General features: G+C 33.7%; 1 long non-coding RNA gene across 2 annotated transcripts in view; it reads right to left on the reverse strand.

Moving 5' to 3' along the window:
• Positions 1-1,791: 1,791 nt before the first annotated feature.
• The window catches only part of LOC122221292, a 94,325-nt gene continuing 68,463 nt past the window's right edge, over positions 1,792-27,653 (reverse strand). For both annotated transcript variants that reach the window (XR_006203140.1, XR_006203141.1), the window contains exons 4-6: positions 22,232-22,331; positions 15,929-16,021; positions 1,792-1,924 (exon numbers count right to left, since the gene is read on the reverse strand). This is a non-coding gene — a long non-coding RNA (uncharacterized LOC122221292). The remainder of the gene's footprint in view (positions 1,925-15,928; positions 16,022-22,231; positions 22,332-27,653) is intronic.

A 27,653-nucleotide genomic window follows, 5' to 3' on the forward strand; every position in this document is an offset into this window, starting at 1 on the left:
ATGTGAAATAATACAAGAGCAAATCAAGGCACACAGGCTAGATATAGAGGCAAAGCAGCAGGAACATTGAAAATAACCTTAACGGGCTGTTGATGTGGAAATGCTTTCCCTAATATTGTCGCAGGGTGTTACTGTGAGCAGAGCTAGAAGAAAGAAATGCTAAGGGGAGAATGTCTAACTATATGAAAGGTTTCTTGGGGTCAACTGTAGCTTATCGCCAACTTTCCATCTTCTCCAGGATTAATGAAGCATCATCATATGCTTTCAATACCATGGGAAGGTCTCCTGACTCCAGAAACTCTTGAAGTTTGCAGCTAAACCAGGATACAATATGGCACTAAGTAATAGAACCTATTCTGGGCTGATGAATACTTGTGCACTGATACTGGAATAGCTTTATAACTGCTTTAGTAAGAGCCCAGTAAACTGCTTCCCAGATGCATGAATTTCTCTTTTGGCTTTGCAAAGGAAGTGTTCACAGTTAAGGAGGAAAAAAAAAATCAGTTCCATTAAGCATTTACCCTGCAAAACAGAGATTGAGGAATCTTAGCACATGACGACACAACAAAATTTACCTGACCCTTCCAAGCTAAGGAAAACAAGACAGAAGGTCCTCTCGTGAGGCTGTATCGTATATATGTTCTGAGGCTGTGCTGCCCATATGTTCAATAGGACTGTTGAATCTCAAAGTTATAATAATTTGCAACGAGGTGCCAGAACCAATTATTAAATATCATATGATCCAACAGAGATGAAATAAAAATATACAGGGTCGATTTTACTGGCTTTGACTATTATAAGGCATTTAAAGTACTTTGAATTTACAGTGTAACTTGAGGGTTGTATTAACGACTTCCTTATGCTAGAATTTTGTTCCCAGCTGAATATCATAAGCTAAATGCAGATGGCATATTTTTCCAAGGACAAAGGGAGTCTTGGCCTTATCCTTTCTTTTTGATTTGTATATCAACTCAAGAAAAGGAGCTAGGCTATTATGATATCTTCCACTAATGTAAACCTTTATTCAAAAGCGCAAATGACAGCCAAAAGTACAATTCAAGTGAGAAAAAAGGTAGTTGTGATAGTATCACAGAATGATACGATCTCAGCCAAATCGCTGCCTATGATGCAGAAAAAGGAGCCTCTTAGTCTTCTGCATAAACAGTTATAATTTATTTACCATGACATCTCTAAAGCATGAGTGAGTAAATGTTTTAAATACTGGTTCTGGTCTCAAAGCCAAGGTCAGTTCTTTCTCCCCGATTGCTGAAGTTCTACCCTTAGTGAAATCAAAGGCATGTGGATTGGTGGTTTACCTCCAGCAAAGCAAGACAGACAGAAGATGAAGGCGCCTCTTGGGTTCTTCCTGCTACTGTTATTTCAAAAGTATTAGTAAAGGTTTCAGTTAAGTCCTCAGAATCAAAAGAAGATTGCTCTACCCTAGGAACTTATTGCCAGAACAAAACCATCTCTCTGAGTAGATTTTCTTGAGAATCAAAGTTGAAAAGCAAGCTCCTATAGTTTTGTAGAAAATAGAAAATTTACAGCCTCTTCTTCAATCTCAGCATAGTGTGTCTGCTAAGTCCTCAGTGTGATCACTTTGGGAGATTAAATACTCAGTCTTCCCTCAGTCACCGGAGCACTGCAAGCATAGGACCATGTTTGTCTATGTATGTTTACAGCACCTGTCAGTCGATACATGAGAAACAAGAAGAGTAATGTAAACTGATCCCCCCCCCCCTTTTGCTGAATATTTAATGCAGTTCACCAGAAAGAAAAGCACAAACATTCTACTTTTCCAATGCTTGTCTTCCATACCCTCTTCTAACATTCTCTGGGGAGAGGTGGGTTTCGATCTTGGTCAAAGCAAGTACCCATTTACTTCAGAATCTTCACTGTCTTGTCTCGGCTTCCTTCCTGTCTCCTAAAATGAAATTTATTTTATTTTAGCCACCTCTGAGCAGACTTGTGTGTATATATTTTCAGATAAATTGGATTGCCCATATGGATTTTTAAATCAGTTTTCGGATCAAATTCAGAAATTTGTAAACTGTTGTGTTGTTGGACCAGGCAGGAGTAGAACATATCACTCAGATGAAGAGCACCCAGGACTATAAAGTGATCTTTAAATGAGAAAACTAGAGTGTAAGTCAATTAAAGTGACCAATAATGGGAAAACAAGTGCCCATTCCAAAGGCAATTGTAAGACATTTAACCCACGGAAAGTTGCATCATACATTTTTATTAAATTGAGGCTATATTCACACTTACTGTGGTTTGAAATGTGAACCAATATTTTCTATCTTTGGTTTCCTTGCTTTAAGATCTCTTAATGTACAGAAGATGTAATTCATAATATCATATGACTGTTTTAAGTTTGCAAGTTACTGTCTCCAAAGTTATAATTTAATATAAATCAATAAATGCCCATTAAACTACTGTGCTCTCTCATAAAGCAGTATCTGACTTGAGATTAGTGTAACAAGACCCTGGGATTCCTAAAACCTTGATTCTTTGTATTTAACCTTATTTACAACATAACACATCCAATTTTAAAGAGCACTATCATTTATCACAATATAAAGTATTAGCTTTCAAAGATGCATTCAATCCTATTTAAAAGCTCAGACCCTCTGTTTTTCCATACTCTTTGTAACGAGGGAAAGGGAAAAAGATTAAGGTCCAAATAACAAAAACAAAAAACAAAAACACCCCACAATTATGCCTATTCAAATCCTTCCTGAAAGATATACAAAAATGATATTAGTAACTCTTAAAATAGTTTGTAGAAAATCTGCAAACTAATGGAATTTAGGGAAGAGGAAAAAGAAAACCTCCATAAATCTAAAAGGCATAAAAGGATTGGTGAAAAAGATCTCCACCTGCTCTCCAAATGGAGGTCTTCACAAGGACAGGAAAGGTAATGCCAGGTACCAACAAAACAAAAACAAAAACAAAACAAAAAAAGAAAAGAAAAGGGAAGAGAATAGCAAAAAAAATGTATTAAAACTCTTGGCTGAACGACTGCACTAATGTCATTGGGGAGATGTTAAACTTCAAACTGACAGCTTGAAAACTGCGACATGTCTATACATTAATTTCTTAATATCTGACGGTATTCTAGTTTTGCTCTGGGCCACTCTGAAGGGTGTGACTTCCTTTCAAGCTATCAGTTTCATTTCTCCTGGCAGGTAATCCCCCATGAATGAAAACAAGTGTAAATGTGAAGAGGGTTAGGATAAAATATAGAATGTCATATAGTTTTGCCATTTCGTGCCATCATGTTTATTAGTAATATTCAGTGTTTAACCCCATGAAAGACACAGTGCTAAGTGCTTTCAGTGTATTATCACATTAAATTCTCTCAATAATCTCAAAAGATATTTTCCAGCCCATTTCTCATATGAGGTAGTTGAGACATAGGAAGGATAAATGAGTTGCTACATTTCATGGAAGGAACAATGGCATAGAGATTCTTACACAAATATATCTAATTCCCAAATTCACGCTCAAAAGGCTACTCTGTGGCTTCTCATAAATTTCACCCCTTGAGAATTAACCATGTAGTTTTGAAATTGGAAACATCACATGGTGAATGAAGGCACATCATTTACTTCCCAGAAACGGGAATGAAGTCACAAGAGGACAACTTGTAAGTTTTGAGGCTAAAATGAATTAGTACCAGTACAGCACGTAACACATAAATGTTATCCCAAAGTGTTACACGTCATTGTTATTGTTGATAGCAAGGCCTTACCAAATGATATGGAGTTCAACTTATATAGTTCATGTAATGAAAATCAACTCAAGAGAAAGATACAATGACCAGGAAGGGGAAAATAGCTGAATGATGGTACCACCAAGTCCTTTCATTTTATCTCCCACATTTTCATCCTGGAGCTCAAGAGGACCATGGGGTCATGAGTCGTGATTCATCCTAGGTAGGTTGATTGTGTTGACAGGAAGGCAGAAAACAACACCTCAGTTTTTACTTACGCCAATACTACACTCAACAGAAAGAAAACTTGAAGAGCCATCTTTTCTATTAAAGCATTCAATTCAAGAACAACAGACAACAAGGATTTATGATCTGCTGAGGTTTCTTTTATCTTTTTCTTTAAGCAGAGAATAGTTGGTGTCTGTTTTGGGGTTTTATTTAATTAGCAATCAAGAAATTATCTAATTCTACTTCTCTTGGTTTGTGTCTCACAATTACCATCAAGAATGTGTGTATGTATTTGTTTTAAATTAAATCTAAGGCAAAAATGACTTCAGTTTAATTAAAACAATAATACAAATGACTATCTCACTTAGGTAAAGCAGAAATGAAAAGGTGTTTTTGCATAAATAAAAAGGAAATTAGGATCCTGAGTTTAACAAATGGTACTGAAACATACAATTTTCTAAGAAATGATATTGAAAAATACTTGGTAAGGCAAAAAAAAAAAAGAGATGAGATGACTGATAACTTGAAATACCTTGAAAATTTAAACTTGCTGATCTATTTTGAACATTCATTTGTCTCCTTAACATTCAAAGTTTGGTCAAAAAAAAAAAAGAGAAACCACAGTGGATTCTGTTCATTTTGGAGAAATAAGAGGTCTCAATTTCTTCTGGTTACAGAAATGTTGTGGAAACCAATATTTGGTGCTCATACTTCAAAAGTAGATTAGGCAAGTAACTATGAAAACGTGAATTCTAAGTGATGGAATGTTGCTAGGCCATGGAGAATGACCTGGTGTGCCACCTGCCATCTAGTTGTTATCACCCCCTGGGAATTACAGGTATTCTACTTAGTCACAGGAGAGTACAGAGACACTGAACCAGACACTTTGTTATACAAGAGGTCCTTGTAGATCTCTCTAAGTAACAGACGTAATTGGTCCTATATTTGATTAAGAGCTTTGTATGATTTAGTTAAACAGGTATTTTCAACATTATGTAACTCAGAGAGGGAGTTTTGGCAAACAATTTAGATTTTCCAAATGAGTATAATGGTATTTTTGAAGTTTCAGATGTTTAGAAGGATGTTAGTCTAAGTGATAAATATTGTCTCTAATTGAACTGGCTATATATTTATGACATAAAAAGCTTGACTTTGGGATTTCCAAGGTTCAAATAAGAACCATTTCTCCCTATAAAATACTAAATGAAGACGCATGCTATATCATTATAATTATTAGAAAATCCAAAACACCTAAGATCCTTGATGATAATTATTTTCTAAGTTTATTTATTTTGAGAGAGAGAGGCAGAAAGAAAGAGGGGAGAGAGGGAATCCTAAGCTGGCTGTGCACAAACTGTACAGAGCCTGATACAGTGCTCAAACTCATGAACTGTGAGATCATGACCTGAGCTGAAAGCAAGAGTTGGGTGCTTAACTGACTGAGCTACCCAGGCACCACCACCCCTGCCCCGGTAATAATAATTATTTATGTCAGTGACAAGTGATATAAACCAAGAACTTAGTTTTTGAAAAAACTTCAGACTAGATTGCTTTTTTTTTACTCAAAATTAGAGATATTACTAAAAAAAAATATTCTCAAGTGCCCTTCCCACTCCAATCAACCAACCAACCAACCAACCAACCAACCAACCAATATAACTAAGACATGGCTTTTGGATTGTGGTCTGTGTTAGACTGTCCAAGCGCTTTATGTGACTTGATCAATGTAGGTTAATCAGTAAGCAAAATGATTTTTTTGGAATTGAGAATTCAGTTAATCATCAACAAATTAAAACATCTTATTGACCTTAAAATACTCAGAAAATACTAACTGTAGGGGTAAATGACACAGATACTGTTTGTCTGGAAGATGAAATCTTCTAGCTCTGTGTATGTCCATACAAGATTGTATAATTTCTTAGACCTGTGTTAAATGAGGAAATAAATAAGCATATGGAAACAATGTTCTTTGATTTACTAACAGTTGGACTAATTATCACACAGTTAAAAAGTGAAAAATTCAACCAATTATCTCATATTTATATCTATATCAGTATCTATATAACTATATCTATCTATATCTTCAGATGTTTGGGACACATAGGAATAGTTTACTCTGTTTGGCTCTTCTATATTGCCAATAACCAATCGGACCAATATTAATCCAATCAATCGAAAATTCTTATTTAATAGCTGCAAGTGTAAGTAGGGTAATAAAATGTGAATTCAAAAAATATCAAAGCAGGATAGCTACTACAATTTAGACCATATGTTTTTGCTATATTAAAACCCATTTGGTGTAAAAGGTATGTCCCATCCTTCTAAATAGGAAAATTGAAAGTCTTTTAAGGAGACACTATATTATACAGATCTTTTGGTTGACTTCAGATTGAGTAATTAATAAACTGCTTGACAATATGCATTAGAAAAAAAATACTGAGTTAATACTTATTCCTTCCACACAAGTCCATACAGGCTCATTTATTTTGAGAACATATATACATAGTGCCTACATATTGGAGCCTTGCTTGCTGTCTGGTACTTAGCATTCAGTATATACTTACTGAATTAATAAATGAAGGCATATAACTAATTATATAACTAAATGTATACTTATTTCTGAAATTTTTAACGAAAGGTGCTTTTTTTGACCTTAACGATCTCACACATGGCTAAACAATTATGGTCCCTTAGAATATAAAGTATGACTATAGTGATTTCTCGTTTTTAATAATTGATTTTATTGATAAAATAATATATGTGCTTCATGCAGAGAGCCGATGCTGCATTTTATTTGTTAAAAAAAAAAAGGAAAATGTATTCTTATTCCCTATTCCCTGAGTCTAAAACTAGTGTGATGCTCTAGCAGATCCAGTTACTTTATTGTTAATTTGGGTTACATAAAAGGTAATCAATATATTTTAATTCCAAAGACTGAGTTCCCTGAAAAAAAATCAATACAAAATATCATTTTCAATGCCATTTAATTTACATGATTTGACTATCCAGCTATTCTACAGTTATGTTTTGTTTTTATTCAAAGGGTTGAATGCTGTGTTTTGTTTTCAACAGATGTGACTTTGAGTGCACTGGAGAACAATTTATGCATTGGGCTTAGAATTTTAAATGAACATACCATCTAATGGTTTGCCCAGGATAAGCAGTCACTTTAAAAAGTAGTATTGAAAGCAATAAAAATTACTTAAAGGATCAGTTACATCTAAAATGATGAAATCAATAACAATATTTTCTGTGGGATTCTTTCTCTCTGATAAGTGAAATCTTTGCTTAAAAGCTGCATTAAAATTTAATCACAATCTGTGTGCTTTAGCAATTGATAATTTCTGGACAGCTGTCTTCTGCTTTGTTTAAGTCTTGTGTTCCTTCTGTTTAAGTTATGCCTTTTAATAGCTGGATTAAGTACATTTTGTTTTAAAATATATTATTAGAATATGATTATATTTTATCATCTTCCAACAGTGGCTTGTGGTTCTCTGTTCCTTTGCAATAATGTTGAAACTCGGGTGAAGATCTCATGGGCGGCCAAACTACTGGAAACTTGTATTAGTCCTATCAGTCTGTTTTGACCTTAATTTTCTTTCCGAATTCCATGTGAATAGGTAACAATTTGTGCTAATGATCTTAAAATAAGTACTTTAGCCTTAGACTAGGAGCTAGAATCACCTCTAATTCATCTTTGTTTACCTGGTTCCTGCTATTTTGTCTGCCACATATTGAATAATGAAAATAAGTGTTCAGTGATTGAATAAAGAATCCTTAGAGATATTTTTCTTATGTACTCTTAAAAATTTCTTAAAAATTAGCTCGAAGAACGATCTAAGCAATAGCGACTAAAAATGTACGTGTACTGACATCCCCAGTATTTAAAGGGACAGATGATCACTTTTTAAGTATCAGTACTTCATCGCTTAGCACAGATTATGTAACAGCCAGTTCAGCAGTTACTGCTGTTCCACTGTCCCCCTCTCTGTGTGTTTCAAAGGAGGAGAATAAAGATTATCTTTCAAAGCACCTCCTCTGATTACATCCCTACTCTCTAATCACCTAACCCAACTGAACTTGGAGTGATAATGTCATATTTATTAGAGTATGACTATTTAAAAGAATCAATGTGTTCGATGTTAGGCTATGCATTTAAGTTCTGAAGGAGAAATAGCAGACACAGTGGTCAGATTATAATGTCTTGTGGTGAAATAGTTTTTATTATGTTATTTTAATGTAGTCAAGTAAATCAATAAGGTTAACTACATTTGCCAGTGTTCTGACCAAAAAAATTTGTACCTTTTCAGCAGCATCATTTACGTGCTGGTATTTACTTTCATTTTTACATCAGATGCTAATTAATTAAATACTTCTGCTGAAACTAATAAATAAGTAATAATTAGATAAACACATTGCAAAAACATAATTTGAAAGAAGCAGATTGAAGTGGCTTGGGAATATAAGTAGCCATATAGTATGTCAATTAAGAGAAAAACTGAAATATTCCAAATATGTCCACAATATGTCCAAATATGTCTGCAATATGTCCAAATATATGCACAATATTGCAAAATTTAAAATAGTACGTATTTTAACATATATAGAAAATGTAACATAGACCTTTAGAGTGGTTATCTGAGAATAAAAGATTATTGGTAATGTTGATTTGAAAGTATAATTTATATAAAATTTAATCTAGGAGTAAAAACATGTTCTATAGATAACATAATTTTTGGTATGTATAAATTATGTAAGACAGGTAAATTATTCAGCCATACAGTGAGTACCTGATTTCCCTTGAATAAAATTGCTCCTTGGGGTCTGGGGGACATGGAAGTAATAAGCACATCTTCAAATGCTGTGGCAGGCCACGCGTACAGTATGCCTCATTTTTAACACTACATCACAAAGAAATTTATGGATGGTATAAAGAAATTTAAGAATTTTAAGGATGTATGTTTGAAAGCTTAGAGCAAGTGAAAACTTGGAAGTGTGATCTCATAAATTACTAATGCTGGGGTCCTTGTAATCTTTATTTTCTCAACATTATTCTTTTTAGGGTTCTATATTCTAGTGTGTTATGTTGAAATGTTCAGGAACTAAAACTGCTTTTGCAAAATAACCCTAGAAAACCATAAAAACTGCAAATCCTTCCAAGGAATTAATCTGAAGTAAAATCATTTTAACATGCTTTCTTTTCCCCTAGTAATTTTCAGAAGCATTTTTTCTAAGATCAAATTTTGACACTATCCTTTTTTTTTTCACACGATGATGTGACTCCTCCTATTATTAAACTTTATGGTTTGAAAAGTCTTTCTTATTTTACTGCCTCCAACATATTAGGTTACTTTTTTAAGAAAAGGTGAACATATTAGCATTACATAAAATGCTAAAGTGACAAAGAGTTAAACTAGGAATTTTAGATGAATACACTAGCAGTTTGCCATTCTGACAGCAAAAGCCAAGCTAGTGCTTTAAAAAAATGCAAGTTTGAAAAATGCAAATGGTGTTATCCAAATATGCAGCCATATGTCCATAATACACACATTTTGGGGGGAAAATTTGTAAGGATTTCTCTCACAGCATTGTATCTCGAAATGGTGGGATTTTTAAAATATATATATAGTGCTCCCTAGATGACGGTAAGATATTGAAATTATCTTTCAAAATCTCCTATATACATTTTAGTGTAAAAAATTCATAATGTTTAGGTTTACACAGAAATTTGGCTCTATGTTTTAATATTCCATTTTGAGTAGGTGCTGTACTTCATCTCTAACATAGTCAGCAAAATCGTCCAATAATAGCCAGAATTTAGTCATAAAATTTTCAATTCAGACAAGTAAAGTTTAAAACATAGTCTCTGCGAATGATAAATTAACAGTCCTTGGAACTCAAGGTCTAAGGGACAGGGAAAAAATATAATTAGTTTGAATAACGTTAAGCTGTGAAATTTGGATAACCTTTGAGCAACTTTGCTCTGTTGATCACAGCATCAGTAACAATAGGAGAGTGGAAGCCAAATGCAAGTGGTGAAACCACCAACAGGAAAATATCAATTAATCTTTTTCAATAGAGTTGAAGTATGGGTAATCCTCTCATTAAATAGTTTGAACCTTTTTCTAAGTAAACAAAGGAGGGATAATGAGTGATGTGGTCTGTCTTGTTTACATGGAGAATCTTCAAGAGGCTTAGCATAACCTCTCAACACAGAGGTCTTCTTAGCCACTGGTCACTAATTACCCTCTTTTAAAGGTATTTGTCTAAGCAAAGAGACAATGTTTTCAGACTTAATATGAGAATACCATTTAAGTGCCAATATTTTACACTTAAGCCAATATAGGAAGAAGTGTCAAAATCTATGGGATCCTCACAAACAAAACAAATATTATTTCCAACACATATTTGAATAAATGTTCATTTTCTTACAATCCTCGTCCAAAGAGTTACTTCTATTATAAGATATAATTCGTGTCTAACTGCTAGAGATAGGGTATAACTATTGACTGAACTATTCCATCCTCCTTAAGACCTCCAATCACTGAAAATTCTGGCTTGGAAGGGAGAAGAGAGGCCTGGAATTAACATTCGTTATGTCATCTGCCAACCAATTTGCCCTTGATATTTAAGCAATTTGAGAGTAAATACAATTTTTAGTTTTCTTGTCACCATGCAAGTGCCATTTCAAAACCACACGATACTTTCAAATTTCTGTATGATCCAAGCACCAATAGTCATTACCTACTGCTACAAATGCTTTTAATGTACCAGGTACACGAAACAAAAGTCCATCTACAATGGACCTACGAGGAGAGAATTTTACCCTGATCTTTAACCAAGGCCCACATTTGTTACCATGCTTATTCATAATGTAGATATCGCAGTGAACTTTTACATGACTCCATATATATGAATGAAATGAATATTAGTAACCTTGATGCCTGCAACAGTATTTTTCTAATTTCCAAAGGAGAGCCTGTGTAAGAAGTTAGAATTACTAAAATCATCAGAACAAAAAGTGGTCATAAAGAGGTGGTCAAAATTATGAATAAGCAACAAGAGAGACAAAATTCTTCAATAATTCCAGCCCTAGTAAGATGATTTTCATTTTTTTGCCATCAACTCTCAATAATTCACATTGACAGTGCTATTTGGATGCTCTCTCTGGATTCTGTTTTGTGGATTACAACATGAAAAGTAGAAGAGTTTTACAGGAAGAGTTAAGTACAAAAAGAACATTTCCATTTTCATGCCTGTGATCTGTGACTGATGTTTTTTTTTTATATCTAAAAACTGTATTATTTATTTTGAAGTAAAATTTCATTTTTTAATGTAACAAATAAGCCATTAGGACATACACTTTATACACTTATGGAGTCCTATAAATCTATGATACCCGTGAGGATAAAACTTAAAAATAAACATGAGAGAAGTCTATGACTTTGTCATTAGTTGTCCAGTGTTTTAGTAATAGCTCATCTTGGAAACAACATTGAATTTCAGTATCAGAAATTTTCTTCTTTCTACATGTGAGTGCTTTATGTGCCATATAAAGTTAAAAAACACTATATACAATTTTTTTGAAAGTAGATATAGCTAATCATGTGATAGTGTACCAGTTGCTTAATTGAAGATTTCTACAAATTAGATTTTATTAAAAACACCTCTAAGAACCATTTTAGTTCTATGATCTATGAATATTGTGTAGATTTTTACATAGAAGAATCATGATTTCACTTATCATCATATATTTTAATGCATCCCAATTATTTCTTTATACTCTTGATGGAAATGTTGTATTATTATAAAACTGTAGAAAAAATAAATATACATACATGGGTATATATATATTATATAAATATAGATATATGCAAAACAGGGAAATGCATATGAATAAAGACATGACATACTTTGAATTGATAATGCAGTTACTGTGGGCAAAAAAACAAAAAAATGCTTTTTAATAAAACAGACATAGTAGATATTTGCCCTTAGAATAATTTCTTTGTAGTGACACCAAAAGCTCAGTGTGTGTAGGAAAATTTAGTCAAAGTTTACTTTTGTTATACTTTGTGTGATTGATGAAATTCCACAGCATCTAAACACAAAAAACATCGTACTTATTAAAATCACAAACACAATATCCTTCCTGCCCTTATACTTGTTTATTTTCCAAGTTTCTGTTTGTTAGAGATTATCTATTATTGGAGAATTAATGTGGAAATGCATTTACACCTATACAGTCACCATTTGATTTCCAGATACTTGTGGAATAACTCACTGTTGGTTAAATGGGAGGTGTGCTGGCCAATTAGCACACAGTTGAGTTTAGTTCATTTACATATTTCTGTATCTATTCCTAGATGCTATTTTTTATGCCACCCAAAATGCTGTTATTTGGTTAGATTTTATTAGTTTAGTGATATTAGTTTAGTGACTATAATTATGAAATGCTATCATATAACAAATAGAAATAAAGCTTATTCTTTTAAATTACATTTTCTCTTAGGTATTTGTGATTTCTTAAGAAATCACACAACTTCAAAGAATATCGGTAACTTTGCCTATCTGCTTTTTAACATGTAGTCCAGAACAATATATCATTCACAGAAAACAGAGAAGGTATTTGGTATATTTGTTACATGAGTGAATGAAAAAAAAGTTGAGTTTTCATGCATTCCGTTTTCTAATTGTTAGCATGACCTGAGGACCAATCAGAGGCGTTTTTATCTTCTTCCTTTTTATAATGCAAAAGACAGCTTCAAAATCCTCAGAAGAACCTCATGGTGCTTGCCAAGCCCATTTCTCCCTGACATTCTTAAATACAATATTTCCACCATATAATCATATCATGTGATATAAAACCGAAAATTATATGCCTATCCTAGTTACTTAAACTCTTATTTCTCAGAATAAAAAAAAACCCTCTACATTTTATATATAATTTAATAGGTCTGATCCTCTTAGAAAAAATGAATTAGACCATTTACTTCGGGACAGACAATGTTTTCCCAAGTATGGTAAGACCGTGTCAAAATAGCAGAAAATTGTTCACTGATCTAAATAAAATTATTATGAATTGTTTGCCACCATCACCACACATGCACCCACAGATATAACCTCAACATCAGCAAACTCAGTTGCCAGTGAGGCAGGGAGGCTGCCATAACACCATGAAGAGAAGATGGAGGGTTGGTCTGCACACAGAAACAAGCTCAGTAATTACCTCAAGAATATCAGTAGAAGCAGAGCACCAATTCTGTCCCTGATTTTACCGTAATTGATCTCTTGTAGATTCTTGAAAAAAAATGATATTTTCCACATGATAATTACCTTAGCTTCATTATTTAAAAAGGGAGACCCTGAGAACTCTGGGATAGAACCCATTTAGGAAAACCTCTCCTCTACGATCCTGACCTCTCTGCCTTTTTTACAGCGAAGAGAGAAGACATTCATATTTTTTCAGCCCCTGTTCTCCTTGCTTTGAGTGAGGGGGAATGAGACACTTTAAGCAGTAAAGAGAAAGAAAAGTCACAAATGAATCACTAAGTGGAATAAAATCTGTGCTTTAATCAAAACTTTCTGTGACTCATCGATATTTTTTTCTCCTCCACAATATACCATGGTGAAGTCACTGTCTTAGTCACTCAATCAAGGGAGAATTGAATTTGAGTTCATTTCTGAAAATGAAGTCATAAAATTTCCCTGAGTGAAAAATGACGAACTATATTAACTCAGTTTGCATACATCCCAAATAAGGCAGGGAAGAAACTTGATTTGTAACTGTTGATGTCACTAGAATTCAAAGATGTGTAAAATTCCTAAGCTTATTTTCCATTCAAATGTGATGAAAGAAAGTACTTTCTTCAATCCTGTGGATTTCCAAACTTAAATTTTTTTTTTCAAACACAGTAGCTAATTCCTAAGATTTATTCGATAGGGCTATGATATGGAAAAAAGCAAGAAAAAAAATGTGATAAACAGAATGGGTCAATATTTACAAAATTCATATCCCCATCTAAAAAACATGCCTATTAATATATAGTAATTTATCTGTGTCTTTGTAATCAGCAAGAACTTTTAAATTGGTCACTCAGCGTCATATAGTCCTCATTGATTTATCCTAACTCAAGTTAGAACTATAACCTCAATATTATAAAATAGAAAATATTAAGATTTTATATATATAAACAAAAACTATATATAATATATATGTATTATATATACATATATACATGTATTACACACACACACACACACACACACACACACACACACACAAAACAACTTGCAAGAGCTCAGAACAAAAATTAGCAGGTTTTTTCCATGGACAGATTTTATTGGGACTCAAAAAAAGGCTTTATAAAGACCAATTGAAACTATGGTCAAAATAAAATGAGAATTGGTCATTAAATCAAATGAAATATTCTCCTTCATATATCAGTTGGACTTGGGTTCCATGTGCATGGGATACTCCATGGGATTGTGGAGGAACTACGGTATTTATTATAAGAAAATGATTGCACTCTCTAAAACTGTGCAAAAAAACCCCAATTCCTATGACATTGTAGGTAAAATAGGTATAATACATAAGAAAAAAATCATTACCATATTCTCTGAATTTAGATTTATAGATATTATTGAATAGATATTCTTGGTATATTTGGTTGAGAATATAGAAGTCTTATTTTTAGGTGTAATGAATGTCTTTTGACATTCTGAGAGGTTACAACCCTACAGGCTGTCTGTAAATAGTCCATATTGCTTAATTCAGTTTTGGTCAAATGAATTATCCAGAGTAGTTGTTTACTGCTTAGTTCAGCTGGGAAACTTCCAGCATGGAGTCAAGGACCCTTGTGCTTTAGAAGTTCATTCTGAAATGTCCATTGCTACTTTTAGGAAGTTCAGTGAATACGACTTTGGGAACTTAATCCCAATAAAGAAAGATCATCTCTTCAAAGTCCAGAAGTGCCATCATTTTGACCTTTGTCACACAGCAGAAAATGAAGAGTAGCACCATGTCCTTTCTTGTTCTCTTCCCTCTCCATGTTTCTAAGTTCTTGACCCTTCCGTCTTCCTCTATACAAGAGAAATGACCTTCTTTTATCTCTGTAATCCCCCCAATAAAGGCACTGAACCCAACTTCTTGGGGTTAATTATCTGATCCTCTCTGACCATCTTCCTACTCAAGCCTTTTGTGCTGTTAGAATTTCCCTCGGCTTGTTTTGTTGATTGCCCATTAGGTGGGACCCTAGCTGAGCAAACATCAGGCAAACAAAAAGATATATATATGGACTTTTTTCCAGAGTGACATATCCTCCATTTCAATCTCAGCCTAAAATGAGATTTACCTTCCTCTCTAACAAAGCCCTTAGGAGATTCTGTTCAAAAGCTGAGCCAAATGATTTTCAGGAAAGATGTAGTACTCACCAGGTTCTCATTTGACTACCTAGATTATTAGAAAACACAATCATCCATTCACACACATTTTTGGGCATGCAAGACCAGTGATTTTTAATATTTTCTTTTAAAAATACACAGGAAATTCACTCTTTAAGTCAATGCAACTCAGAGAAACAGGAAAAGGATGGAATTTCAGAGCAAATAGCCAAAAGTGCATCCTTGTTTAGGTTATCACGTTTGCATAATTCCATTTCCATAAAGCAAGAATTTTACTCCATAGCACAGATGAGCCTTGAAGGGTAAGATATTTAAACTATGCATAGTTTACCTTGAAGGGCTTTTTTATAAGAATTTTTAAAAATTAATAATTAGTTAAGATGTGCCAAATCTACTTGTGATGAGCAATGGGTGTTGTATGTAAGTGATGAGTCACTAGATTCTACGCCTGAAACTAATGTTACATTCTATGTTAACTAACTTTAATTTAAATAAAAACTTGAAAAAAAATTAAAATTAAAAGATGTTCTGATTCTTATATTTTGAAAAACAGACAGATTTTAAAAAGAAAAGTTTTACCTTAGTTATGTTGATTTCAGTAGAATTTCCTTAAAGGCCTAAGGTATTTACATACTCCTCAACACCACTGAGTTTTCTATCCTTTCCTGAGTCCTAAAAAAATGGTGAAAGAAATAGATTAAGACTTGATAGTTGTTAGACTAGGTGAGTCTGACAATTTCCAGGTGAGTCAGAGAGCTCAGATTTACTCAGTATAAAAATCCTAGGTTAATATTTGGCTTTGTCCATTCTACAAGTGTAGAATTTACCACTCTGATCTAATCAATCATGCCTGTAGTCTTTCTCTTTCCCACCACAGAATCATCAGCAACCAATGAAAGAGTCAGATTGCAAAGAACTAAGGGAAAGTAATCGTACTTAATTACTGATCATTTCCTCCAGAGTACAAAACTACACAATTTTCAGCTTTTGGGGCTAGCCCTGGAGCAAAATAATAATAATACCACTAATAACATAATAAACTAAGGAGTATATTTCTTGAGAAAATGTAGCCTTACACAAAATATTCTCACAGGGAGGCATAAGGGTACAGGTAACCCAAATCAGTGGTGTTCTAAAATGGAATTGATAAGCTTTGTGGTTTTTCAATGTGACAAAGTAGTAACCCATATTCTAGACATAAATTTCTTCAGGATGGGCTTGAGGAAACAGGCGTCAATTTTGATAACATTCAATCGCATAAGTAAGAAACAACCATCTTTCTCTTGCAATTGGTGTTTATGGGAAACCATGAATTCCTTAATGTTCTTCTTGGTTTATTCTAAGTACCAAGAGCAATGGACGAAGATGAGAGATGAATTATGAGAAAACAGTATCTTTAGTAAGACTATACATTTGTAGGTCATAGAGAATTTCTAGATTTCAGTGACTCAGGCAAATATTTTTGCTAACATGTTTGATATCAGGTTATGTCTTTGGGAAATCACATTTTTTAATGTCAATCTTTATTATCCAAAGGAAAAGGAGACTTGGAAAATAGATAAAGAACCATATTTTTAATCTAATGAATCACATCCTAAAAAATGACAAGCAAGCACAGTAGAGACATAATAAAGATTTCCTATAGTTAAAATTACTAGTTATTTGCATAATCCCAACATCCGTCTGTTAAAACAATATGTACCCACATATTTTTTGTTTCAAAAAAGAACAGCAGGCAAAATAGCCGTACAGTTAAAATTCATGGATTTGAAAAAAAATTCTATATGATGAAGTTTATTTATGCTGAATAAATCCCAAATTTACTTTTTCTTTATTCAAAGTTTGAATATAGAACTGCTTCTTAGTTTTATGCCAACTTTTGAATAAATGAGTCATAGGAGGTAAAGCTATTGGTTGATAACAGAAAATATAATAACAGTACTCACATTTTGACATTTCTATTGCACCTTTCACCTTGAGAAAATCCAAGGCAATTAACCTAAAAATCATTTCTATACTGTTGGGATTTGTAAGCCCCAATTGAATCCAGTTATCTTCCAAGTTATCTAAAAGTATAAGTAGATCATCCACAGCCCTGTCGGCCTGTCAACCCACCTTACTGGCATTTGCTACCAAGAGGCCTCCAAGGCCTGGTGCATGCACATGACCCTATAAATGGTGGCCAGTTTCATGGAAATGAAGGAAATCCTGCCTTTTGTGATAAAATTCATGGGCCTTGAGGGCATTATGCTAAGTAAAATAAGTCAGACAGAGAAAGACAAATACTGTATGTTCTTACTTTCATATGGAATCTAACAAAGCCAAACTCATAGAAACACAGTAGAATGGTGGTTGCCAGGGTCTAAGGTATAGGGGAAATGGGGATATGTCAGTCAAGGGGTATACACTTCTGGCCATAAAATGGGCAAGTTCTGAGATCTAATGTACACCATGGTGACTATAACCAGCAATGATGCATTATATACATCTTAAGAGATAACACCACATATTCATTTAAAAAATGGTAATTGTTGGGGTGCTGGGTGGCTCAGTCGACGAGTGTGCAACTTTGGCTCATGAATTCGAGCCTCTCACTCTGGGATCGCTGCTGTCAGCATGGAGCTCACTTCACATCCTCTGCCCCCCTCTCTCTCTGTCCCGCCCCACCCACTCATCTCTCTGTCTCTCTTTCTCTCTCAAATAAATAAATATTAAAAAATGGTAATTGTGTGAGGCCATGGATGTGTAAGCTAAACTCATTGTGGTAAACATTTTTCAATATGTATGCAAATCATTATATTGTACAGCTTAAGCTTACATGCGTTATATGCCAATAATATTTCAATAAAGCTGGAAAAAATAAATACATATATAAATGATGCTAGTTTAAAATAATGATGGCCAGTTGGTCATAAAAGCTAATATTATTTTGTACCCAAGAATGAAACCATACAAATTTACTGACTTTATACTTTAGGGCTAGGCATACCTAGCTATTAAGCAGTTTATTTGTCAATCAAATAGAATATAAGTATCTTGAGGTATTAAGCATCCTTCTGTGTTATGGAATTCAAAATCTCACTAAGTACAAGAAGCACATAATTTCTGTTGTAAAAATCCTCTGTCTTAATATCCTCATTACATAGGCAATTCTAATGATCAGGTGAATATCTGCTTCTGTCTATACCCTTTAATCAGTAAACTCTTATTTTTTTTTTTATGTTGCAAAAGACATAAAATGTAGGTTCTTGCCTTCTGAGCTTTTACAGTTGATAAACAAAAATATACTAACATAATACTAAAGGTACTATGTCAGAATATAATTTCACAGTGCAGTAGGAACACAAAGGAAGAGAAAAGCAGATCTACCTGGGCATGAGAAAAGACTTCAGGGTCATAAAAATCACAGATAAATTGTTAAGTAAAAAAAAAAAAATTCAAATTGTATAATTGTATTTACAGTATTAGCTCAGTTAAGTAAAGAAAAAATAGAAAAAATAAAGAGGTCGGTATATTAACTATGGTGCCTTTGCATACTGTAATGATGGGTGAGTCTTTGTTTTTTCTTTAACATACTCAGGGAAACAGGTAATATTTTCATGCTCGGGGAAAAACTCAAAACACCAACAAGATGTGTGGCATCTAGAATAAAACACATTGAGTCTACTTGAGGGAGAAGAGAATTTTTTTCATAATTGCCTAACTCTTATTTTAATTAACTAGCTTCAGTAAAGAGTCTTTTTAAAAAGAGAAGAGATAAAGAATACTAAATAGATCCATCTGAGAGACAAACTTAACAATCCTACTACCACTACAGTCAGGTAACATTAACTGTGTCACAACTGAGTGTATATCAGCTTCTAAAGTATAGCATTCAAGCACGTGAAACAGTATTTGTTTTAACACACTCTTTATGGAATGAATTTGAAAGACTTTTCTGAGTTGTCCTGAAGAGAAAAAAAAAAAGCATCCTCCCACAGCTGGTTCCTCTATTTTTGGCTTCTCCTATCCCTGTTTTCATGGCAGCTGAGAAATATTAATGTGAGAAAAGTATCTTTTATTTTAGTCTTTAGAAAGAACTCAACAGAAAACCCTGCATCTTTAGTAGTAGAGGGTAAGAATTCCAGGATCATACTGTGGGGAGTACACTCCCGGAACAATGTGTGGGAAAGAAAATGTTACATAAAGTAATATGTTTGACTTACATATGACTTTCCCAAAGCGTATGCTGTTTACATATAATGCTAAAAAACCATATTTCACCAAAAGTTAATATGTCCCCTAGGAATAATTACATAAAATAGGTGTATAATCAATCTCATACACATAAAAGGCAGAGTGGAAGAAAAAATTCTTTAACCCACCACCAATCAACAGAAACAAATGTTTACCAGATCCATTTGAAAATAGGAGAAACATTCAGCTTTATGAAAGACTTTTTCCTGACCCTTCCTATTAATTGTACACACCTATAAAATTAAATGCTTTAAAACATTAATCTTGAAAAAAGTAGTGATCACATTGGATCCAGCAAATTGGCAAATAAATAAATAAATAAACAAACAAACAGTACTGTAGTCATAGATCCAAGCCGCATTTGAAAGGGTAATGACAAGTTACTTCAGTTTTATTGACTCAATCAGATCATATGGTGAGTCATTTCCAGACATATCGATAAACTCATTGATTCCTCTCATTCTTGTAGTCACTGGACTATAGAAAAAAGGATCAGTAGCCATTTGACCTTCATTGTGTATTAAACAAACACCAGATGGCAAGGATTCATTCAGGAAATCCATTCTTTCTTTTTCATAGTCATGTTCACACTGCTGCTTCCCACTGAGCCTTTCTCTCTGCTTGTCATGGTGCCAAAGCTGCCTGCATAGCACCTTTCATGCATCACAGCTTTCAAATCTTGTCCCATTAGTTTCATTTTGTTTCCATCATAAATAATCTCCCACTTTCTCATACACTCTTTCATTATCTAATAATGGGCCGGGTCATTATACAAAGGAGCCAAGTATTAAAGGGTTAGTGAGTACAGTTTGTCCACTTGGTTTCTGGCCAGTGTATGAACTATTTATTAAACAGATAAATTTATGCAACTAAAAAAGGAGATCTAGAGGATGCAAACATCCCCATCCTGCTAACACATTTTAGCACAAGATACAGTGAAGACACTGGAATCTCAAATTGGAAACTTTAAAACACTATATACCATGAGCGTAACCTAACTCAACCTAATTATTTCAAGAAACACACAAAAGCAAATACCCTATCCTCTGTAAAATTCCGTCACAATTCCTCTCCTTGGCCATTCCCTACACTCATTTGGACATCAGCCAGCCATCCAGAAGTGTTGAAATGTTGGTAAAGCATTCACAAGCCAAGTGACTCCATTCTAAGAGTGTTATCCTATGACGAAATTTCACAGAGTCCAAGAAGGGAGACTTGTCTTTTGGGAGAATGTTGTATAGAGACAAAATAAGAAAGCTGGACGTTATGTGAGATTTATTGCCAACACTGCGAAGTTTAGTACAAACAAGGAGTGCTCCCTGGGTCTCAGTGGAGTGTCCTTCAGTGTTCACAGGAAGTTAAATATTGAACAAATAAAGTATTCTTACAGCTAGAATCAGTTTCTTCCATTATTTCAAGAAAAGTTAAGAAGTTTAGAATGCAGTGTGTAGGATGCTATAAATATAAATATGTCAGCACTGAGTTAAATCATCCCAGCCTATTATTCCCACAGGCAGGCCAATTATCAGGGGATAATTGGACTGATAATGAGCATTCTGACTGGTCGAGAGGTCCCTCTAGGGGTACAGCACCCCTTCCCCTTATAAGGCTATCCTCTGTGCCAAGAATGGCATAGGTTATAAGTGGGAACATTTAAAAGAATGTAGTATCTTTGAGAAAAATCAGTTTACGTTGATTGAAATAAGATGTTGAATACTAAATATTTTTTTAATAAAGAAGCAAGGATACAAGCTATTTAGTAAAACACAATAGAGGTAACGCAATTATTTTGTTTGTTTTTTCAAAAAATATTCCATTGTGTGAAACAATTTCAACCATATTTAGAAAAATAAGAAATAAAGGATAAAAAGACCCACTCATGATTTCAACTCCCTAACAGAGCCAATTTAGTAATTTTAGAGTTTGAAATACATGTTTACTGCAAAGTCAGTTGTATCATTTGTGTAAGCAATTATTCCATTATTTACTGTTACATGTTGACAGTAAACTCATACTAAGCCCTGTCTATGCCAACATATTTAACTAAATATTTTCTGCCTAGATTGCTCTTTCCTGCCCTCTTTCAACAGATAAATGCTGTTTATTCTTCAACTTCAGCTTAATTTTCACTTCTTAGGGGATAGTTTTCCTCTGACTTCACAAAGATGAGTGCTTATATACCCTCTTACACATTGATTCTTCCTAGCCCTTAACATTGTATGTGATTATTTGTTACCCATCTCTTCCAGTGAACAGTGATCTCCATGAGGGCAAAGCGATTCATCTTGCGCTTAGTATTATATCCCAGAATAGCACCTTGCACATAGTAAGTGCTCAATAAATAATCATTGAATGTCTGACAAATGAATGGATTTAAGCACTGTCTATGTCGCTCTAGATGGTGAGATCTGAACAAAGAGCAAGTGGTTTGTGTACCAACCCATGAACAAGAATACATAGAGCTAATGACAGAATCTGCCCTGATATTTCCATCACCTTAGCACTTTGTATCTTATGTCCTCAGCCCACTAGCCCTGTATAAAAAGAAAACATAAGAACTGTGAGTGATTATATAGGAAGGGGAAAAAAACTAGTAGAGAAAAAGAAACTGCATAAAGCTCTCAGAAACTGTCAGTAATTATTTACCTTCTACTTTGTTTTCCTTTGAATGAAAGAAATATTTCTTCATAGTTTTCAGGATGGCTCTGTTTTCACATACAGTCCTGATCTCAGAAAAGTTATAAACCTGAAAATAAATTAAAAGGACCTTATCATATACTGCTGGATTCCACAGAGTCAAATTACACAATACATAACCAACCATTTCCAACTGAACCTCATCACAAACCTTGCTTAAAATGTCGGTTCAGATTTTTTGAAAACTCGATTCAATTTCTTGTCAACATTCTCAAGGTTTGTCTTGTGTCTCAGTTTTGCCTCAATTATTAATACCACCTTAAATTCCATTTAAAAAAAGAACAATTCTTATTGTTTTTCATCATATAAATTGTAAGCCCAATTATAAATCTATATGAAAATAAATTATATGTTTTATCTCTATATTTTATAGTTTTAGGTTTTATGGAAATATATGCTTAAAAGTCTGAGGAATTAAATAATTTTGACATTTTTCACCAGGATATTTCATTAGATAACTCAGCCACACCATTTCAATTTTTTAAATTATAAACTTTTTTTGGAGCAGTTTTTCATTCACTGCAAAATTAAACAAAAGTACAGAAAGTATCCATATACTTCCCTATTCAAACAAGTGTATAATCTCCCTATCAACATCCCACACTATAGTGGCACATTTGTTACCCACATTTGATGAATGTACATTGACACATTATCACCCCAGGTCCATAGCTTACATTAGGGTTGACTCATGTGTTGTACATCCTATGAGTTTTGACAGATATGTAATGACACATTTCCACCATTGTAGTACCATACAGAACGGTTTCACTGCCCTAAGAATCCTCTATGCTTCACCTATTTCTCTCTCTCTCCTCTTCAGTTCCTGGCAACCACTGATCTTTTTACTGTCTCCATAGTTGTTCCTTTTCTAAAATGTCATATAGTTAGAATCATCCAGCATGTAGCCTTTTCAAACTGGTTTTTGTTTTTACTTAGTAATATGCATTCAGATTTCCCCCATGTCTTTTAATGGCCTGTCAGTTCATTTCTTTTTCTCAATAAATAATATTCCATTGTCTTGATGTACCACAGTTTATTTACCCATTCTTCTGTAGAAGGACATCTGGGTAGCTTCCAAGTTTCAGCAGTTATGACTAAATCTGCTGTAAGAATCCATGTGCAGGTTTTTATTTTCATTAGCATGAGTAAACACCAAGTACAATTGCTGGATTATAAAGGAACAGTTACTTTACATACTTGCTAGTCTTTGGTATGTTCAGTGTCTAGGATTTTGGCCACTCCAATAGATATATAGTGGTATCTCATTGTTTTGCAATTACCTAAAGACGTATGATGTTGAACATCTTTTCATATACATACTTGCTTTCTCTGTATCTTCCTTAGTCAAGGTCTGTTCAAGTCTTCTGTCTTGAACCAGGTTATTTTAACCAGGTTATCTTCTTATTGCTTCTGTCTTGAACCAGGTTATTTTAACCGGGTTATTTTCTTATTGCTGAGGTTTAACAGTCTTTTGCATATTTTGGATGACAGTCCATTATCAGATGTTTCTCTTCTAAACATTTTCTCCCAGTCTTTGGTTTGTCTTCTCATTCTCTTGAATTGTCTTTTGCACAGCAAAAGTTTTTTGATTTTAAAAGAGCTCGGCCAATCAATTGGTTTTTTTTCAGGGTTTGGGTCTTTTGTGTTGTATCAAAAAGTCACTGCCATATCCACCGTTACTTAGGTTTACTCTATTTTATATTCTAGGAGTTTTATAATTTTGCATTTTACATTTAGGTTTGTGATCCATTTAGAGTTGATTTTTATGAAGAGTGTAAGGTCTATGTCTAGATTTATTTTTTTTGCATGTGGATGTCCAGTTGTTCCAACACCATTTGTTCAAAAGACTACCTTTCTCCACTGTACTGCCTTTGCTCCTTTCGTCAGAGATCAGTTGACTATATTTATATGAGTTTACTTTTGGGTGTCTGTGCTGTTCCTTTTATCTAGTTATCTATTTTTTCACTAATACCACACTGTCTTCATTATCATAGCTTTATGGTGGGTCGTAAGTCAGGCAGTATCATTTTCCGACTTTATACTTCTTCAATATTCAGTTTGCTATTATGGCTCTTTTGAATCTCCATATAAACTTTAGAATCAGTTTGTTAATACCCAAAATGAGTTTGAGATTTTGATTGGGGTTGCATTGGATCTATAGATCAAGTTGGGAAGAACTTAACATCTTGACAATTTTGAGTCTTCTTATTCATGAACCAGAATATCTCTTCATTTATTTGCTTCTTTGATTCTGTTCAGCAGATTCTTGTGGTTTTCCTCACATAAGTCTCGTATATGCTTTGCCAGATTTATATCTAAGTATTTCATTTTGGTGGTGTTAATGTAAATGATATTATGTTTTTGATCTCAAATTCCACTTGTTCATTGGTGGTATTTGGAAAAGTGATTTTTCTTTTTATTGAAGTACAATTGACATGCAATGTGTCATTAGTTTCAGGTGTATAACATGGTGACAAGTCTGTATGTTATGCCACTGTCACCACAAGTGTAGCTACCAAACTGTCACCAAACAATGCCATTACAATACCATTGACTATATTTCTTATGTTGTGGCTGTTATCCCTGCACCTTATTCATTTCATAACTGGAAGCCTGTATCTCCCACACCCCTTTGGCAACCATCCGTTTATTCTCTGTACTTATGGGTCTGTTTCTGGAAAGCAAATGACATTTAACCTTGAATCCTGCAAGCTAGTTATAATCCATTATTAGTTTCAGGAGGTTTTGGTCAATTCTTTTGGATTTTCTACATAGACAATTATCCAACCAAAAGTTGTGCTCTATTTATTCTCTCAATTTTTGTTTGTCTAAGGAAGTCTTTATTTTCCCCTCACTTTTAAAGGATAATTTAATTTCACAGGGCACAGAATTCTAGGGTAGAAGCTTATTTTCCCTCAACACTATTTCACTTCACTCTCTTCTTACTGGCATGGTTTCTGAGGAGAAGTAGGATATCATTTTTATCTATGTTCCTCTATAGGTAAGATGTTTTTGCCTTCTGTCTTCTTTCAGGACTTTTTCTTTATCTTTAATTTTCTAAAATTGAATATACTATGCCTAGGTACAGGATTTTTTTTATGCTTATCTTGCTTATTATGCTCTGTGCTTCCTGGATTTATGGTTTAGTATCTGACATTAATTTGGAGGATTTTGTCGTCATTAAGGCTTTAAATGATATTGCCATTACGTATATGCTACACTTTTTATTGTTGTCCTATAGTTCTTGGACATTCCTTTTTTTCAGTCTTTTTCTCTTTTAAGTTTTGAAATTTTCCATTGCCATATACTAAAGCTCAGAGATACTCTCCTCAGCTGTGTCCAGTCTACTGATGAACCCACTAAAGCATTCCATATTTCTGTTACACTGTTTTTGATAACTAGAATTTTTTTTAAGTTTATCTATCCCATTTTGTTTTTTGAGAAAAAGAGAGAGAGCGCATGCATGTGCAAGTGTGCAGGGGAGGGGCAGAGTAAGATGGGGAGAGAGAAAATCCCAAGCAAGCTGCAGACTCCAGGCTCAGTGTGGAGCCCAATGCAAAGCCAGATCCTATGAACCATGAGATCATGATCTGAGCTGAAATCAAGAGTCAGAGGCTTAACCAACTGAGCCACCCAGGTGCTCTCTAGGATTTCTTTTTAATTCTTTCTTGTATATTGCATCTCTCTGCTTACATTATCCAGCTGTTCTTGCATGTGATTTCCTTTTTCCATTAAAGCCCTTAGCATATTAATGAGAGGCATTTTTAAAATTCCCGTTCTGATAATTCCCACCACTAGATTATAATTTCCGTGAAGTTAAGAACTGTATCTCTTTGCTTCCCTGTCATTTCCAGAGCCTGGGATATAGTAAGTTTGCAAATATTTATTGAATGAATGATTCCCTCAAAAGTGAAAAGGATTTTCAATCAAAGTGACTCTACGTCTAAGATGTCAATCAGTTTGGATAGTTTTAAAACTCAATTGACTTACTTTATTTGACTAGCAAAGGCATGCAGTCAAAATGTCTTTATGTAGGCATAATTTATGTGATATCTTCTCACTAATATAATTATATGTAAAGTTATTTTCATATCTCCAAAATATTTATGCAATGATATAATATAATCAAATGCTAGAACACAATATGGGGCAATTACCTCAATGAAATTCAGTAATATTTTAAATATAATCATATTACTATAGAAATATTTATTCTATACACTGTCTGAAATTTAATAAAATGAAATGTTATGGCTAGAAAATAAAACACTAAAAACTTTAAAAAAAAAACTTGTTATAACTGGGTAGTGTAAATGTAGGTATTATTTTCTCTTTACACTTTTTGATGCTTTCCAAGTTTTCTACCATGAATACATATTGATTTTATAATAAGGAGAGATATTTTTTAAAACAAAGAGTATTTTAAGACACTAAAAATACAAATATAAATTGCATAGTTAAATTAAAGAGAGAAAGGTTAGGAAGAGTGGTCTATTCTCTCCTTTATCTTACTACATTGAGTACAAATGTGGAAATCTTCTGTCATCTCCATTTTGACTCCCGGTTCTAAAACTGTTAACTCATAGGGGTGAGTGATTTAATTATTATATCCTTCCTTGTGTCTTGATGTAAAGTTTTTTTTTTCTTTTTTTTAAGTTTATTCATTTATTTTGAGCGGGTGAGGAGAGGCAGAGAGGGAGCGGAAGAAAGAATCCCAAGTAGGATCCATCCTGTCAGTGTGGAGCCCGATGCAGGGCTTGATCTCACAAGCCATGAGATCATGACCTGAGCCAAAATAAAGTCAGGCGCTTAACTGACTGAGCCACCCAGGCACCCCACTGGTATAAAATTTTATTAGCATTATTTGGAGGCTTTTTTTTCTATCTCATATGTATTAAGTAGTATACTTTGTTAATAAACTTTATTTTTAGTACATTTCAGATTTATAGAAAAATCATGAAGACAGTAGCGATTTCCCTATACAACTCTGTACCTTGTTGTCCCTATTATTGACATCTTACATTAATATAGTATTTTGTTACAATCAATGAATCAATATCGATGTACTATTTTTAATTGAAGCCCATACTTTATTCAGACTTCCTTGGTTTACTCAATGTTTTTTTTTCACTGTTTTTCCTGAATCCTATCCAAGGATAGTAAAATGTAACATTACATTTTACTTGTCAGGTCTCCATAGACTACTCCTCACTTTGACACTTATCAGAGTTCCCTTGGTTTTGATGACCTTAATAGTTTTGAGGAATACTGATTAAGTATTTTGTAAAAAGTTCCTCTATTGGGATTTGTCTGATGTATATCTCCTAACTAAATTGGAGTTATATGCTTTTTGAGGAGGAAGATGATA

This window comes from Panthera leo, chromosome B3 (genome assembly GCF_018350215.1).
Source record: "Panthera leo isolate Ple1 chromosome B3, P.leo_Ple1_pat1.1, whole genome shotgun sequence".
NCBI lineage: Eukaryota > Metazoa > Chordata > Mammalia > Carnivora > Felidae > Panthera > Panthera leo.